General features: G+C 45.4%; 1 long non-coding RNA gene across 1 annotated transcript; it reads left to right on the top strand.

Annotated features, from left to right (window-relative positions):
• Window positions 1–208: 208 nt before the first annotated feature.
• Window positions 209–11,850, top strand: LOC141124339 (uncharacterized). Its single transcript, XR_012240881.1, has 4 exons — window positions 209–1,100; window positions 1,193–1,267; window positions 1,790–1,851; window positions 9,756–11,850. It is a non-coding gene; the product is annotated as an uncharacterized lncRNA (long non-coding RNA).
• The last annotated feature ends 6,250 nt before the right edge of the window (window positions 11,851–18,100 follow it).

Genomic DNA, 18,100 nt, shown 5'->3' on the forward strand with positions numbered 1-18,100 from the left:
TGTCTGGGGCGGCACACCAGATTGTGGCCTTTCCCTTGCTTGGCAGCTCCATTTTGTGCCCAAAGTGAGTATTTCCTGATTCCCTCTCCAACCTGGCATGTTGTGTTGGGGACTCCCTTTCCTTATAACCATGTTTCCTTATTTTATTTTTCTCTTTTTAGATTCCCTCGTTTTGCCTCTTGGTTTAATACACCCCAACAGGACTTGCCTGTTGCTGTGTTCTTCTTACCTGCTTGCTGCTGATTACCACTATCCAGACCTCCTGCCTCCTTTTCTGGTTTTGCCATGGTCCCCACCAAAAGGCCCAGGGGTTCATGGTTGTCTGGCCGTGATGCGGTTAGGACTCCAGCTATAGGCGGGAGGGGTGAATCTTCCTCCCGAGCACGGCAGGTGGCTGGGGCGCAGACACTTCCAGCCTCACAGATGTCCCCATGCCTGGACTAACCAGGGGAGGGTTCATCAAGGCAGGCTGGGAGGCCGCAAATCCGTTTGCCACAGTTCTCCTGTGAGGAAAATCGGGTCCTGGTCTCCAAACATTTGGAGAACTACTCCCAAATCCGGGGCCTGGGCACCTCCCGCACAGGGGCTCCTCAAAGAGACCTCCTGTGAGAGGAGATCGCTGTGACAGTAAATGCAGTGGGAGGCTGTGCTCGCTGTACTGCTGAGAAAGTACAGAAGCATGTGAATGACCTGGTGGGGCGGACCAAGAAGTTGCTGGGCTCACGATAGGTATGTGACCAAGCTGGGTGTGGCTCCATCTCACCTGGGAAACTGAAAGATTATCAATGGTGGCACTGCTGGATATCATCAGTCTGGATATTGTTGTTGGTGTGGATTCTTGGGATGGCACTGATGCTATCCAGCATGGTAAGTAAAAATCACATGTACCATTTTACATGGGAGGGAGGTTGCTTGTTCCTGTTTAATGCTTTATGTAAAGTGTGTCTTGATGAGGAAATTCACAAAACTTTTTTTACGTACTTGAATTGTAGCCCCTTCAGCAGGTCCTGGGTCATCTACCCCTGCCAGCCCCTCTGGCCATCAGCAACATGCTGAAGAGGCCCACAAACATGCTGATGTGGAATCTCGGGTCCCTCCTGGTAAGTAATCAAATGAGCTCTGCTTTGTTTCTTTGCCAAAAATACAATAGTAAGAGGAAACTAAAATTAACTTTCCAAATATATCTTCACAGCAACACACCAGCAGGAGGAGGACGCAGTGGCACCAAGCACCATCCCACTGCAGAGAAGCCAGGAGGAAGATCTAGGTAGGATGTTTTAAAGCTGGCTATATTTGGGACAAACATCTTTCTATGGGAAAAGGACAGGAACAGAAAACAGTGTAGGCATAATTAAAATAAGAAGACCATAGTGGTTTGTGGTAGGCCAACAAATGCCCAATCATGCACAAATACATCAGCCACATAATGTTAACTGGCAACGCCCCATATGCTTGTAGATTTTCACAAATTTGGTGGGGGGGAGTTAGGTGGGTGCTCCTACTTAAGGTCCAGAATAGATTACATAGCTTGTACAATAGGGTGTCCTGCTAGCAAGACCTCCATGGCAAAGCACGCACTCACAGATATTGAGGGCAAAGGCCTCTTTACCACTACACTGGTTTGTTTGTGATGGTTTGCCATTGACACCGTTTGCATTTTAAACCTCTGCCAAGCTAGGTCAAATTCAACTGTTTGGCCACATGTTTCAAGTATCCAAACTGGGCAAAAGGAGTCTGAAAGGAGTCTTATGTACTTGGTGTCATGCCATACATTTGTGTTATTTTTCAGACAATGCAGCTGCTCCATCTTTGCCCCCTTCCGCAGCTCCTACTGAGTTGCCTCTGCATCTGGTAAGTTAAAAGAATTGTGATCTTCTTTGCCACAAGTGTTTGCACACAATCTTCATCTTTTGTGCTTTCCCACAAATATACCTTGTCAATTGATCCATCAAGTTGCTTTTAAGTTTTTGTTCCTTAAAACAACGAAGGGTTACCATAGCCATGAAAAGGGGTTGATTTACTTAAACTGGAGAGTGTCAAATCTGGTGCAGCTGGGCATGGGCATGTTAGTCAATCATATTCTAACTTCATCTTGTTAAAAAAAACTTGGAGGCAAAAAACTAGAAGTTTTGTTTTCTATGCAGAGCTGCACCATATTTTGCAATCACTAGTTGTAGGAAATTAAAACCCTAAGACCCCTTTCACACTGGGGCGTTTTTCAGGCGCTTTAGCGTTAAAAAAAAGCGCCTGTAAAGCGCCTGAAAGAAGCCTCATCTGCAATCCCAATGTGAAATCCCGAGTGCTTTCACGCTGGGGCGCTGCGCTGGCAGGGCGTCAAAAAAAGTCCTGCAAGCAGCTTCTTTGCAGCCCTTTCATGTTTTTGCCACCGGGCTGGGTGCGCCGATGGCAGTGTGAAAGCCCGAGCCCTTTCACACTGCCAGCGCCTGAAAAACGCCCCAGTGTGAAAGGGGTCTCAAGCGGCGCTTTACCAGCGTTTTTCGAGCTCTGGCAGTGTGAAAGGGCTCAGGCTTTCACATTGGGATTGCAGATGAGGCTTCTTTCAGGTGCTTTACAGGTGCTTTTTTTTAACGCTAAAGCGCCTGAAAAATTCCCCGGTGTGAAAGGGGTCTAAGGCTAGGTTCGCACCTCTGTTCAGAGTAGCTCGCAGCAGGGGGTCTGGTGAGTCTCTGTTTCCTGATGGCTCCATGTCAGCACAGCTGGGTATAGGCTCTGCCCCCCATGCCTCCAGGACTTAACTCATAGAAATTTGAGCCCACCTACAGCCTCTGCATTCTTTTTTCCTCCTATGCGCAGGACCTAGGTATGCTCCTCTAAATGGCTGTCCGTCTGTCCATGTGTGGATTAGACTGGACGTGGTCCATGGTGTCTCGGCTAAATGACCCATAATCCTGGGAGCCCCGCTGCTGGTCCTCGGGGCGGCTTTTGTCAAGGCTAACAGCCTTGTCTGGGGTCCACTGGGTCTATGTAAAGTGGGCAGCAGTGTTGGCAGGGTCTCCCCTATGCACCTGCACTGTGCCAGTGTTTACGGTCGGAAGGCTGAGGATGGGTGAGCTAAATTTGAAAAATGCTTTGTATCCAAATGAATGCTGCATTGCTGGGTATTGTGGTGCCTTGCTCCCTGCAGCCTCTATACATAGCCTGAGCTCCTCCACAGGGAGTACTCTGCATAACAAAAAAGGGAAGTGCATCAGAAATAGCCACATCCGTAAATAATTAAGGAAAAAGTAAATGGTAGTACCAAGTATTACCAGGAAGGTGGATTTTAAAGGCTAAGAAACAATGGAGAGGAGACAATATAAAATTTTTAAAATTATTAAGTTTTAACAATTATATAGAAAAAATATATAAAATGTGTAACATTTATGTATCCATATATAATGTGCAGTGAGCCCTTGTATGTCTACGCGTTTCGCTGCTAGGCTTCCTCAGGACACATATATTTCTCTATCTTAGTTTTCACTAAACATGTGCAGTGGATTGCTGTCTCCCAGGGGCATACTGGTATATTCAAACTGAATATATAGCAACATACTGCTAGGCTATATATAGCCATCAGCACAGCTGAATTCCTATGAAGGACTCCTTTTTGGAAACCTCTGGGCCCCCCTTCTCCTTTGGCCTTTCAGGAATAACAACCTATTACTCATATGCCCCTGCCTATACATTCAGCCATATTTAATCCATTTTTTTAGCTTCTAAATGCATCATTTACCTTACCATGACTATATGTGACATTGAACTTCAAAACTAAGATAGAGAAATATATTCTCTTATCTGTTGCTCTTGTGAACCTTGGCTGTGTCCTGAGGAAGCCTAGCGGTGAAACACGTAGACATACAAGGGCTCACTGCACATTATACATGGATACATAAATGTTACACATTTTATATATTTTTTCTATGTAATTGTTAAACCTTAATACATTTGAAAATGTTATACTGTCTCCTCTCCGTTGTTTCTTAGCCTTTAAAATCCACCTTCCTGGTAATACTTGGTACTACCATTTATTTTTTACTCTGCATAACAGGTACACAAAGTAAATCTTTGTTCACACATGGCAATAACCTGTTGGTGGCTTCTCATTTTTGCTTTACTGTTGTGCCATTATGCCGACCCCTTCAAAAGACCAGCATTTCCAGAGAAGGTAAAGGAGTCACCTGTGGATGACTACTGGAGCCAGCCTTGGCCTGTTGAGATATGGGATATCCTTTTATATATCTATGTGTGCTCTGGTTTTTCACACAAAAAAAAAAAAAAATGGAGAGAAGCATGTTTATGATGTCTACAATTCCCTTGGTTTGTGTACATTGCAGAATATTATTGTAATTCTGTTGAAATTTTTTTTGTCACTGTTTTGAACAAACTTTTTCATTATGTCCTGATTCTTGGCAGGGCAAGGTTTAGCTCATGAACCACCTGTTGAATCAAGGCTGTAGATGGAGGCTTCAGTCTCCCTCTAGCAGTGGTTAACCCTTTAGGGTTTTTTTACTAAGCAAACTAGTTTACTGCATAGCTCCCAACTGTCCCTGATTTCAAGGGACTGTCCCTGATTTGGAACAATGTCCCTCTGTCCCTCTTTCCTCCTCATTTGTCCATCATTTTGGTCTGATCTATATAGTTGTATATAAAATGCACTTTTAATCTTTCAAAAAGTGTTTCCCAACGCTAAACCTTTCATCCAATTTCTACATTGCTGCATTTGTACATTTTAAAAGAAAGTATAAAGGAATAGTAGTGGCAAAAAAGTCCTTTTAATTAACCTTTTTTTGGTTAATTCTCCCTTGAGGGGGTGTGGCAGGGGGCATGTCCTATGCCTACATGCATTTGTTAGTAGGTGTCCCTCATTCCCATCTCAAAATGTTGGGAGGTATGTTACTGCATTTAATTATTTTTATGGGCTGGTTTGTTAAATGGCATGCAAAACCCTGTGGAAAGTTTATCTATTTGTAGTTGCCAGTCTCAGAGCAAAACAGCCCTCTTCAGGCTCTTCAATAAAGAAGATGTGGATGAACATGGCTGCATGAGTCTTGCTTTTATATGGTTATGTGTTATGGCAATGACCAGTCTAATAGCCTCCCAGGCAAATCAGCCTTTTCCAAAGGGGAAGATGTGGAGAAACATGACTGTGTGAATTTTGCTTTGATTAAGCAACCAGAAATGAGGATGATGGTACCTAACAGGTTGTCTTATTTATTAAACAAGTGGCCAATACACTCAAATGAGTTATTCCCACTTACCCTGTGAAGGGGTTGAATTCTCTGGCAAGGAGCAGTCTCACAGCTTTTCCAAGCAAAACATCCCTCTTCAGACTCTAAGAGGAATACACAGATGGGCATGACAGTATATATCCCACTGGCTCAAGCAGCCAGGGATAAGGATGACACCTAATAGGATGTCACATTCAATAAACACATTGTCAATACACTCTGAAGGAGTGTTTTCTACTCACCCTTTGAGAGGGTTACCTGCTCTGGCAATGAGAAGCTGCCTAGCCATATCAGGTGAAACAGCCCATTTTCTGAAATTCAGGATGGACATGACAGTATGTATCCCACTGGCTCAAGCAGCCAGGGATAAGGATGAAACCTAATAGGATCTCACATTCAATAAACGCATTGTCAATACACTCTAGAGGAGTGTTTCTGCTCACCCTTTGAAATGGTTATCTGCTCTGGCAATGAGAAGCTGCCGAATTTCAGGATGGACATGACTGCATAATTCTGCTTTGCTCAAGCAACCAAGAATAAGGATGACAACACCTAGGTTGTCATATTTATTAAGCCTGTGGTCAATATACTCTAAAGGAGTGTTTCCACTCACCCTGTGAAAGGGTCACCGAGCAGTCTCAAGTCTTCCCGGGCAAGCAATCTGCTTCAGATTCTTCCAAAGAGAAGACAGACAAGCATGACTGCAAGAATGTTGCCTTGTTCAAGCAACCAAGGATAAAGATGACGACAACACCTATCCGGTTGTCACATTCATTAAGTATGTGGTCAATATATTCTAAAGGAGTCATTTCCACTTACTCTGTGACTGGGTAATATATGGTGCCAATGAGTAGTCTCAGAACCTCCTCAGGCAAATTAACCCTTGTCAGCTTCTTCCCAAGTAGAGGGGAATGAATATGTGATTCCTACTTTGTTCAGGCAGGCTGTGATTAAAATGATGGTGACCAAGTTGTCAAAATTAAGCATATGGTCAAGACACTCTAAAGGAATTGCTGAATTAATCTTCTGCATGGTCCATCTATTCTGGCAATGTCCAGTCTTCTATTCAGGGCCTTCTCAAGCCAATCAATCTTCTTCAGTCTCTTCTGAACAGGAAGAGGAGGATGACCTTTGTCCAGATTGGTAAGGTTGGTGAAATGCTTTTAAATAGAAGTGAAGCTTTGAAAGTATTTGAAGTACTTCCAGAGGACAGCTTGACAATTCTCTTATGTTGGATGGATCAAGTGCTCGTTCTACAAGATTGGAGTATGTTTTCACAGCAGGATGTGAAAGTTATGCCCTTTTGAAATGAAAGATGTCCAGGGGTTGGGATCACTCCTCTGGTCAGTGTGTGTCCCTTGTGGGATTGGTCATATATATGTCCTTACCATGAGAAGATGTTGTGGCCTTCAAGGACAAACATTATCACTGCATTTTTCTTGATCGTAGAAGGTCAAGCCTAAATTTAATAATGGTCAGTTTGGCCTCCTGCCTCAAGGTGAATGTCTGTTCAGTTAAAGGAGACCGAAAAACTCAAGAGTCAGTTTCCATGCTCACTCTCACTCCAGAGAGGTTAGCTTCTGCATTTCTGGCTGGGAGTCCAGGAAAAACTGGGAAGCTAACGCAGTAAGTCAGTAAAGAGTTCCATGTCAGGATGCTTTCTGTTATTTTGGGATTGTGCCTCCCAAATACATGCCTTAGGGGCACTATGTGGCTCCTCTGTGGACATCGGTATGGCTTCGGTGATTGGCACATGGTCCATTAAGGCAAGCATTTTAGGCCATATTTGGAGATCTTTCATCCTTCTCAGATTGAGCCATAAAAATCGCCTCACTCCAGCAGCTCAGGTAGGCTTGGTTTAACTCTCGCTCCCATTCAAGTTGGGTTTCGGGACCAGTGGCCTAAACTTGTGGTTGAAGAAACTAAATCGTCTGCAATGTTCCGGGGTAAGCCTGTCCTGGTAAAGTTGGACAGTGCAAGACTGTGGCCTACATCTAGAAACAAGGCTCAGTATCTCCCTTCTGAAGGAGGTTTCTCTAATTCTAGAATCTGCCCAAGTCAGTCTTCTGCAGCTATCTGTGGCCTATATGCCTGGTCAGAAGACTCTTCAGGCAAACTATTTGTCCAGGACAAGTCTGGATGACAATGAATGGTCCAGACTACTGCGAATCTTTCGAGAACTAACAGAGCTTGGTATTTTTCTTGCAGAGGTAGACCGCTCACATCCCCAGTCAACACCAAGTTGCTGAAGTTCCATTCCAGGGCCCAGAATCCGCAAACAATCGGGGTGGAGGTGCTGACTGCAGAGTGGATCTCCAAGACAGCTTATGCCTTTCTGCTGCTCCCTCTGATTCTCAGCTTCCAGCTGAGGCTGTGGCGGGGGAAGGTGACAGTTCTGGTGATAGTGCCAGATTGGCCAAAGGGGCCTTGGTACCCTTTGCTCATCCTTATAAGTGTCAAGCATTGACTCCCTCTGTAAGATCAAATCTTCTCCAAAGTCCCATTCATCCAGCATCTGACAGGACTCAGGCTGATGGCCTGGGTCTAGAGAGGCAGAGGCTAATGGATTTTGAATGCTCTGTGAAGATTGTAAATACTATTACGAAAACAAGAAAGGACAGCGCTAACTGTGCCTATAGTAGAATATGGCATAAATTCCCAGTATTATTGCTGATCAATATTTTATGCTGCACTCTTCAGAAGTTTGTTCTGAAATGCCTGCAGGCGTGGCTTGATTTAGGTCTATGCGTAAGTATGCTATAGGCACACATTTTGGCTATCTTTGCCTTCACCGTCATACAGTGGGCATCCAACACTTAATTACCGGTATACTGTTTATCAAGATGCAATTTGGTTGAAACCTTGAATTGTTGTTTCCGAAATGGGATCGCCCATTGCTGTTGGGCGTTATTGAATCAGATGCCTTCAATCACCCTGTGATACCTCTCACTGAAAACTGCTTTACTGGTGGCAATAACATCAGCCAGAAGAGTCAGCATTGGTGGCCTTGGGGTTTAAAGAACCCATACTCGCGTACTTCCAGACAGGGTGGGCCAAGCTTTAAAATGTTTAATCAAAGCGACTTCTGCCATCAGGAAGTCTGAGCATCTGTTTGTCATTCCAGGTGGAACACATAATGATTTTATGGCTTCCGGTAAGATTATTGCCTCTTGGTTGGTAAAGCTCATCTCCTTGGCCTACAAGTTGAAAGGGTTGGCTGTGCCAGGAGAATCACGGCACCCCTCACTAGAAGGGTCTCGACCTTGAGAGTGGCAGCAGGCCAAGTGTCTGAAACTATCTGCAAGGCAGCTACGTAGGCACCAAAATATTCATATTCATGGCTTAATGACAGTTGAGTTTGGTAGAGGCATCCTGGCTTCTGTTTTTTAAGTCAGAATTGAGGAGTGTGTAGCATTATTCCTCCCCTGCTTTGGCTACTTAGTTCCCAGCTGTGCTGACATGGAGCCATCAGGAAAATGGAAAATTGAATTCAAATACTTACCGTAATTTTCCTTTCCTGACGAGCTCCATGGCAGCACAGATCCCACCCAGCTTGGTAGGACTAGTTACAGAACGGCGAGGCTGTAGGTGGGCTCAAATTATATGAGTTAAGTCCTGGAGGCATGGGGGGGTGGAGCCTATACCCAGCTGTGCTGCCTTGGAGCTCATCAGGAAAGGAAAATTATGGTAAGTATTTGAATTCAATTTTCCATTCCCATGGACAAATCGGCAGAATTTTTGCATGAATTCTGCCCAGCCCGGGTTCACACGATAGCAAACACACACATTGCATGTGATTTGCGCACACTGCTGTGCCAAGCACATGCGATGTCTGTGCAATGCAAGTTCAGGCATACAAACTGTATGGCTGAACTTGCATTGGATTTGTATAAAAAAGGTGCAGGAACTTTAGTTTTCCTGCACTGGAATTAGATCGCATGGGTGTTCTCACCCATGCAATTATATTTCTGGCCAAATACAGTTTGCACTGTGAACTTATCTGGAGGTGTCATTAACTTTGTATTGACACCTGCAGTGGTTCACAGAAGGCAGCGTGAACGGCCTGTGAGAGAGATGCGATATGGGAGCCGGTGCTGCAATTGCACTGGTTACCGCAATGCTACAAGATGCACAGGACCACTGCAAGACACTATGCAGCTGCCTCAGAGCTATGTGAAATGGCTCCATAGAGAGGCGGTCACACTCTCATGTCATGCAAATTGTATGCGGGGAAACCTGCATCCAATTTGCATAGGTGTGAACTCAGCCTTCAAACTGCGTAAGCTGCATATTGTTTGTGTGTGTGATTGTGTACCAAAATTGGATGGTGTGTCCATATTTCAGCTATCTTTCCAAGTTGACTTAAAATGTTATGTTGAAGTCTCCTGTGCTAAGTAACCCAGCCTTGACAACATGAACATGTTCTAGTACTTTCGCAAATGGCACCCACTTCTACTACTGTTTGTGCGTTCAGCCATGCAAACACTGTTTTTCAAATTGTATACTATTTTTTTTTTTGCTTTCCAGCCCACATTGGATGCAGCAGGATCAGCACCCCTGCCACCTGGACAAAGCCAACTTATTGAAGTTGGTGAAAGGTTGGCTGCCCAGGTTTAGATTTTGGGAGCAAGGGAGGCCTTCTACACAAATGAATTATATAGGAAGTACACTGCAGCTCTTACAGCAAGACTCGGGCCAACAAGCTCATGACTGCCAGCAGTTAAAAGAAGAATTGCAGCGTATGGGCCAGAATCAGGCTTCACTACTTCAAATACTGACTACAGCCATCAACAATCAGACTGTAGTCCTGCTGCAAAGTGGTGAATACATTTGAGCCCTGTGTTTAGCGGTACAGCAACTGAATGCAACAATCGCCAGACGATCTCACCGCAGGGGCAGTAGCAGTGAAGAGCAAATTGTTGTGTTGCAACAACAAGATGTGCATGTTGAAAGGCCAGGGACTGAAGGCCAGGGTGTGGCTGATCCTGATTTACCCCTGGTGGACCCTCCCTCACAATTGGTTATTATCCCCACTTCCTCACATGCCTCCACAGACCCAAACACCAAAACACAATCTGTCCCTAGTGATTCAAACCAGCAGTCACAAACTTCACGTCAACACACAGCATCTCTCCATTCCCAAATTGCAAATATGCCCCCACCTGACCAGCCCATGTCATCTCACATTGCCCCTACTTCAACTCCATATACCTCCTTGCCCTCTGCCACATATACCTCCTCTGGACACTATCAACCTGACATCGCCCCTGTCTATTCAACTCTCACTACCCCTCTTCATCAAAGTCCCAATTTCCAAATCTTCATTTCAAGCCCCTAATTACAATCCCTCCATGATTTGTAATGTGCTCCTCTAGTTTACCCCTTTCAAACTTCCCTATCAACCCTGCCCCCCAAAGTTTCACTAACACATCTAGTCTGCCCACTTTCACAAATTTAAATACATACTTGCCCCAAACATCCTCTTATACCTTCCCCATCCCTCAAGCACAACCCCTGTCCAGTATCCCACTCTACTAGCAGCTGATGATGGGCCAGCAGCAGCAGCATCAGATGGGCCAGCTGCAGCAGCACATGGGCCAAAAACCACAGTAGAACATGGGCCAACAACCACAGCAGCACATGGGCCAGCTGCAGCAGCAGATGGGCACACAGCAGCACATGGGCCAGCAGTTGCAGCACATGAGCCAGCTGCAGCAGCAGATGGGTGCACAACAACCACAGCAGCACATGGGCCAGGAGTTGCAGCACATGGGCCAGCTGCATCAGCAGATGAGCACACAACAACCACAGCAGCAGATGGGCACACAACAACCACAGCAGCAGATGGGCACACAACAACCACAGCAGCTTGACCAGCAAACGCAACCCCTGCTACCTCAGCAGTAGGGCTCCTTTTTGATAGTGTAATATATTTTTTTTGTTATCCTTAATTTTTTTGGGCCAATTTCAAGCCAAAAAAAAACTTGATTATGTTTTAAGGTATTGTACAATACATTTTACGTTTGTCTAAGAGGCTTCCCTTTATTGTGTCTTAAAAAGAGATATTTTACTCTGTAAATTAAGGCCCCATACATACTATTATATTTTTGGCAGCTTTTTGTCTTCAGATTTACCAAAACCATATAAATATGAGCTCAAACTTTAAGAGCTTCAATTTGTATGCAATCAGGCAGGCCCTTGTACTACATGGTTTTGGTAAACCTGAAGACAAAAATCTGCAGAAAATCTAATAGTGTGTATGGGGCCTAAGTTTGCCATCGCTGGAGTGTTCAGGAGGGGGGGAGGAGATTGTGACAGCTATGCACACATTGAGCAGAACACTACAGTAGGCTAACTGACCCTTTGGCACTCATCTTAATAAATGCATTATGTTGGAAATAGGCAAACAACTGACATGAAACTTTGTAATTTTACGCTAAGGAAGCACTACAAAATGAAATGCGTTTGGTTTCATGCAAGTAACTATTACAGCAGACACATATTGTTACTGGAAAAGGTTTGCTTGACATTCAGGAACATCTCCCAGAAACTGGTATATAGTAGCTGACTTGCCATATCCTATAATCAATACATATGTCTGTGTACGTTTGTTTTCGACATCGTGGACTTTAGTCTAACAGATTTGTGGTCAAGACAAATCTAAGGGCCAACATTAGTTAGTCCATATATGAAGAATTAGTGGCCATTTGTGTCTCTCTGCACTTCATCTCGCCAGCTTGCCCCACCTACCATTACCATTCCACTGAAACATGAAAGAACATACTGGTGATGGCTGGAGACTATGGACAATAATGATTAGCTACATCCACAGTTGTCACCTTGACTGGTTTGCAACAGTGCACACAAGTGTTTTTTTGCCTAGCTCCAAGTCGTAAACAAGGCATATTTTAACTCCATTGGCTGCTGCCTTCTCTTTCGCCAACCAGGCTGTTACAAAGGGAAACTACTTCCAGGTGGACCAAACGTCACATCCAAACTTGAGACTTTGACCACTGAGGAGTCTTCTCAAATTTGCCACCACAAAAAATAGAGTTTGTTCGTGATTTTTAGCTAACTTGTTCCATGGCAAATTTACAAGAAGACAGAAGTGGTTTCCATGTTTTACATTTTGAAAAAGAAGAATCCCCAAACTAAATATTGTATGAGCTGCAATCCATGGCAAACAATAATCTTCAAACCTCGAAAATCCACAACTTTAAAGGTAATAGTTGAAGTTGAAAGTGGTTATTTTCTATTGACAACTGCCACACATCCTTCAGTTTTTACCTAATCACCTGAGAGAATCTTTAGCACTGCAGCTGGATTGGGCAAATCTGCCCATTGTGCCTCAAGGTAGAAGAGTCTTGATCAGACTTTGGCAGATATGTATGTGTTCTGTAACTGCAGGGTTTTGTGTTCAAATGAAAAATAGGAAAGGACATTTGACCAGGTAGTGCGGGGTTGTATACCTTTTTGTTTTATTTATTTTTTCTCAAACATTTTTTAAAAACTTTAGGAAAATAAAACTATGAAAAACAAAACAGAAGAAATAAAGATATGCAAAATAAAAATTAGAGAATAATAACTCCGGTGGCTGATCATCAGATGGTGGCAAGCCCATCAGCTCCTCCACATATTGAAATCGATGGTGCAGCCAGCTCACCACCACCACCTTCATGTCATGTTGAGTGGGGTCTGTGAAAAAAAAAAAAGTCTTCAATCCTGAATCTCATTTGTGGCAAATAATCGAAAACATGAATTGTGTCTCTGTGGGTATTTTTGAACAATTTAAGGATCCAGTGTTGTTGTGAGCTAATAACTTGACACCTGGATTACACAAATTATTCACTTAACATGTTAATTTAATGGCCAAAGTAGTCTGCCTGGAAGTTGGATGACTAAATTGCTGACATTCACATGTCAAGGTGGGTTACAAGGATACCTCTTTTGTGTTCACAATCAGGGGCGTAACTAGAAATCACAGGGCCCCATAGCAAAATGTTGTATGGGCCCCCCCCTGCAAACAGCCCCCCCCCACAAATAAAATTAACCAATGCCATTGAAAAACAGATTACCACACCCATGTGGCACAGTACCCAGGCAACAGCTTATATTAAATTTGAACAACAAAGTATGCAGCCCCTGAAGGACACACATTGCTGACCTCCAGCCTTCTAACCAATTTCTGTTCTATAAAATTAAATAGTTCAACTCACCATAATGCAGAATCAGTGGGAGCCCTGAGCGTGTCACTTGCCACCGTCGCCTGCCACCAGATGCAACTTGTCACGGAATGTCACTTGCCACATCACCTGCCACACGTTGCGTATTGTCCACTTGCCATGTCGCCTGCCACCAGATGCAGATTGTCACTTGTCACACGTTGTAGAATGCCACCTGCCACATGTTGCCGATTGTCCACTTGCCACGTCCCGGATTGTCACTTGCCACGTCACCTGCCACACATTACGGATTGTCACTTGCCATGTCCCAGATTGTCACTTGCCACGTCACCTGCCACACATTACGGATTGTCACTTTCCACGTCACAGATTGTCACTTGCCACGTCACCTGCCGCAATTACGGATTGTCACTTGCCACACATTACAGATTGTCACTTGCCACGTCCCAGATTGTCACTTGCCACGTCACCTGCCACACATTACGGATTGTCACTTGCCACGTCCCAGACTGTCACTTGCCACGTCACCTGCCGCAATTACGGATTGTCACTTGCCACACATTACGGATTGTCACTTGCCACGTCCCAGATTGTCACTTGCCACGTCACCTGCCAGACATTACGGATTGTCACTTTCCACGTCACAGATTGTCACTTGCCACACATTACGGATTGTCACTTTCCACGTCACGGATTGTCACTTGCCACACATTACGGATTGTCACTTGCCACATCACGGATTGTCACTTGCCACACATTACGGATTGTCACTTGCTGTGTCACTTTCCTGCTGTGTCAGGCAGCAGATTATCAATCAGGCAGCAGAGAGATAATGTCATCTCTCTGCTTCCCGAAGCTGCCTGCACAGTGAAGGGGGAACTGCACTGCAGGGATGCAGGGAGGGCGCCGGGCGGTGAGAGATGATGTCATCTCTATGCGCCCCCGCCTGCCAGCTCCCTGATTGGCCAGCCCACTCACACATGAGCCGCCCAGCTGTCTCAACAAGTGAGCCCTCGGAGCTCCGACACGGAGCCGCCCACTCTCATACACGGAGCCGCCCGCTCTCACCCGCGGGCCTGCCCGCTCTCACCCGCGGAGCCACCTGTCCCCACCGGGCCCCACTTGGCTGCGGGCCCCATAGCGCCCGCATGTGTCGCTATGGCAGTAGTTCCGCCACTGTTCACAATAGAAGTGTTTGGACATTTCCTGGCCTCCAAATACATGTTCCCCAAAAAGGCATTTTAAATCTAGTAAAGGAGAAATAGAATCGAGGGACTGCCATAAAAAACAGTCTCTGTGAAAGCTGTACATCAAAGTAGTAAGTGTGTGAATAAGTGAATGCTTCTTCAGAATCACATTGGCAAAGATTGGTCCTCCTTGCATATACCTTGTAAATTAGGTAAAAAAGAAAAGGAGAAAAGGACTCCTTGCTCAACTCAAAATATGTTCAACTTTGCGGAAAAACACAATGGAGGTTATTTATGAAAGGCAAATCCACTTTGCACTACAAGTGCACTGCAAGTGCACCTGAAAGTGCACTTGGAAGTGCAGTCGCTGTAAATCTGAGGGGTAGATCTGAAATGAGGGGAAGCTCTGCTGATTTTATCATCCAATCATGTGCAAACTAAAATGCTGCTTTTTATTTACCTTGCTTGTCCCCCTCGGATTTACAGTGACTGCACTTCCAAGTGCACTTTCAAGTGCACTTGCAGTGCACTTGTAGTGCAAAGTGGATTTGCCTTTAGTAAATAAGTTGGTGATGACCAATTTTTATTGTAGCTGGTGTAGTGTATTTAACAAACGTCCACGATCTGGCCCTGTTTTACCAAATACTAAATGAGACATCTCTCATATGTGCAGCTGTACATAGAAATCAGCTTCCAGATTTTATTGTCTGAGCTTAAATGAAAAAGCTGAAGTTAGAAGCTGATTGGCACCAGATTTTGCACTTGCCAGTTTTAGTAAATAACCCTCTATACCATACACTTTACCTAGACCAATAACACTGGCAGGGAATGTGCTTTCCTCCATGTTCCCAAGAAGTGAAAATAATCTACACATCAAGTGTAAGATGTGTTTTAGTTTTTTTTTAGTTTTTTTTTTTTTATTTTTGTTTGGGGGGGGGGGGGGGGGTTACTTAGCGGACCTGCTTTGCAGACTGGCCCCAATTAAAATGACTGCTCTCTGTGCCAAAAAGACAGTAAGCAAAAGCACTCAAAACAGCCATACATCTCTTCTTGAACCATGCTGAGCAACTTTTTTTTGTAATTCTTTTATTTCTTTCAAAGAAATCACATGTTAATTGACAGATACAGATGTAGCAAATGACAGCATATACAGAGATGATTAAGTCATAGGCATGTCACGCAAAGGGTTATAGTCCGAATCAGAGATGGCAATCAAACAGACCCCTTAATTACACGTTCAGTGTAGTGTATAGAGAGTTATAACCTTATGGTGGGGTAGTCTGAAAGCCCAGCCTGTGATAAACAAAAAGAAACAGGAGTTTCTCAAGTATCAACCTGATAACCCGTTCAAATCTACATAGCAACCAAGACTGACTAGTGATAATAAGATTATAAATTTCCCAGCTGGCCGGAAGGGAAACCTCCCAGGCGACCAGCTGGGTCCAGTCGTGGGAGCACAGATAGGCAATGTGTATCAAGATATTCTCACTATCTGACCAAACTTTCCCCACAACTGGAGGGGATTGAAGGGGTGACAGAGGGAAGGGGTAGAGAGGGAACAGAGGAGGTAAGAAAGAAAAGGAAGAGATTACAGCGGCGGTGGCGCCCCCCAGCCAGGCAGGCCGCCCAGGTCCCCGGAATCATTCAGCCTGGGCCATCTCCTGGAGGTATGAGTCAGAGTAAATGAAGTGTTGCCAAGGTCTCCAGGTCTCCCGAAAGGCCTCCTCCCTGCCGTACAGCGTGGCAGTTAGATCCTCCATGTCTCGAAGTTCGTTCACTTTAGCATACCACTGCGTTTTAGTAGGTGGGAACTCCGATCTCCAACATAAGGGTATGCATGCCTTGGCTGCATTCAATAATTGGATGGTTAGAGAGGCTTTGTATTTCTTGATCGGACGTTTAGATAGATGCAGCAAACAGGCCCCAGGGTCCCCCACCAAAGCAACTCCAGTCAAGTGTTCAACTGTGCGTGCCACCTCCAACCAGTAAGGTTTGATTTTGGGACAGTCCCAGAAAACGTGGAGCATCGTTCCCTCTCCCTCCCCGCAACGCCAACATGAGCTAGAGACCTGTGGGAAAAACCGGTGTAGAGTAGAAGGTACTCTGTACCATCTAGTCACAAACTTATAGCACGTCTCTTGAATCCTGGTGGCCAGGGATGATTTCTGAGCAAAATGTAGGAATTTTTCTCTTTGCGAGTCGGTGAATTGTACGCCTAGTTCTTCTTCCCACTTAGAGAGAAAGGGGGGTACGAATCCTTCTGCTGGTGATATCAGTGAGGAATAAATCAGTGACAGACAGTGGCGGGTCGGTTCTTTACGATGGCAGATTTGTTCCAGCTCTATGAGCTGGCGCGATATGCCCGGAGTCCGTGCACAACGGCGTAGGAAATTGCGAAGTTGGAGGCCGCTCAAAAAGTCCAATGGAGGGTCAGAACCTGCCAACCCGGCGTCCGCCGTAAGCTGGCCAGTCGGGCCTAGAAAATCGTGGAGGTGCGGCCAACTACCCTCCCTCGTCAAGTGACGGAATACAGGGCCCCCGCAACCAGGTGGAAAATCAGGGTTGCTCGGGATCGGCACCATAGGTGAGGGTATAGGGGATATCGAGGAATGTTTGAAAGCATCTCTCGCCACCTGAATCGTGCTTCCTAGAGTGGGGTGGGCGGCGATGGCCCTCGGTAAGGGAGTGGTAGTCCAAGGCCAGCACTTGGCCGTGCCCTCGGAATCCTCGAACTCCATCGTCACCCACTGCTTTGCCTCCGCATGACAGTGCCAATCTACTACCCTGGTGAGGTGAGTTGCCCTATAGTACGCTTTCACATCAGGGAGAGCGATCCCACCTCTGTGTTTTGCCATGTGGAGAAGTTGCAGTTTAATGCGTGGCTTTCGGTGCGACCAGAGAAAGTCGCGAAACATTGCGTGGATCCGTTTGAAGAAGGGGGGAGGGAGACGAATGGGGAGGGCCTGTAGTAGATAAAGCACCCTTGGCATGGCTGTCATCTTGATGGCATTACATCGACCAAACCATGTCAAGGTCAGGGAATGCCAGTGGAGCAAGTCCGTCTTAAGACGGAGGAGTAGAGGAGCAAAATTCGCCTGATATAGGTTGGCAGGGTCGGGGGTAATGTCCACTCCCAAATATGGGATAGCATCAGTTGCCCAATGTAGCTGGTACTCTGCGCGCAAACGGCGTACTATGTCTGTGTCCACCGTGATATTAAGTAAGGAGGATTTTGTTAAGTTAATTCTGAACTGGGAGAGATCTCCATAGATTCGGAGGGAGTGGAGTAAAGTGGGGAGTGAGGCCATTGGGTCCGACAGGAAAAAGATGAGGTCGTCGGCGAAAGCGGCCACCTTATGTGACCCAGAGGATTTGTGGTAACCGATGATGCCCGAGTTCGCCCTTATCCTGCATAGGAAGGGCTCCAACGTGAGTATAAAGATTAGTGGAGACAGAGGACAACCCTGTCGGGTGCCATTGCGTATGGTAAAGTAGCTCGACC

The sequence above is a fragment of the Aquarana catesbeiana genome, linkage group LG01 (genome assembly GCF_042186555.1).
Source record: "Aquarana catesbeiana isolate 2022-GZ linkage group LG01, ASM4218655v1, whole genome shotgun sequence".
In the NCBI taxonomy this organism is placed as follows: domain Eukaryota; kingdom Metazoa; phylum Chordata; class Amphibia; order Anura; family Ranidae; genus Aquarana; species Aquarana catesbeiana.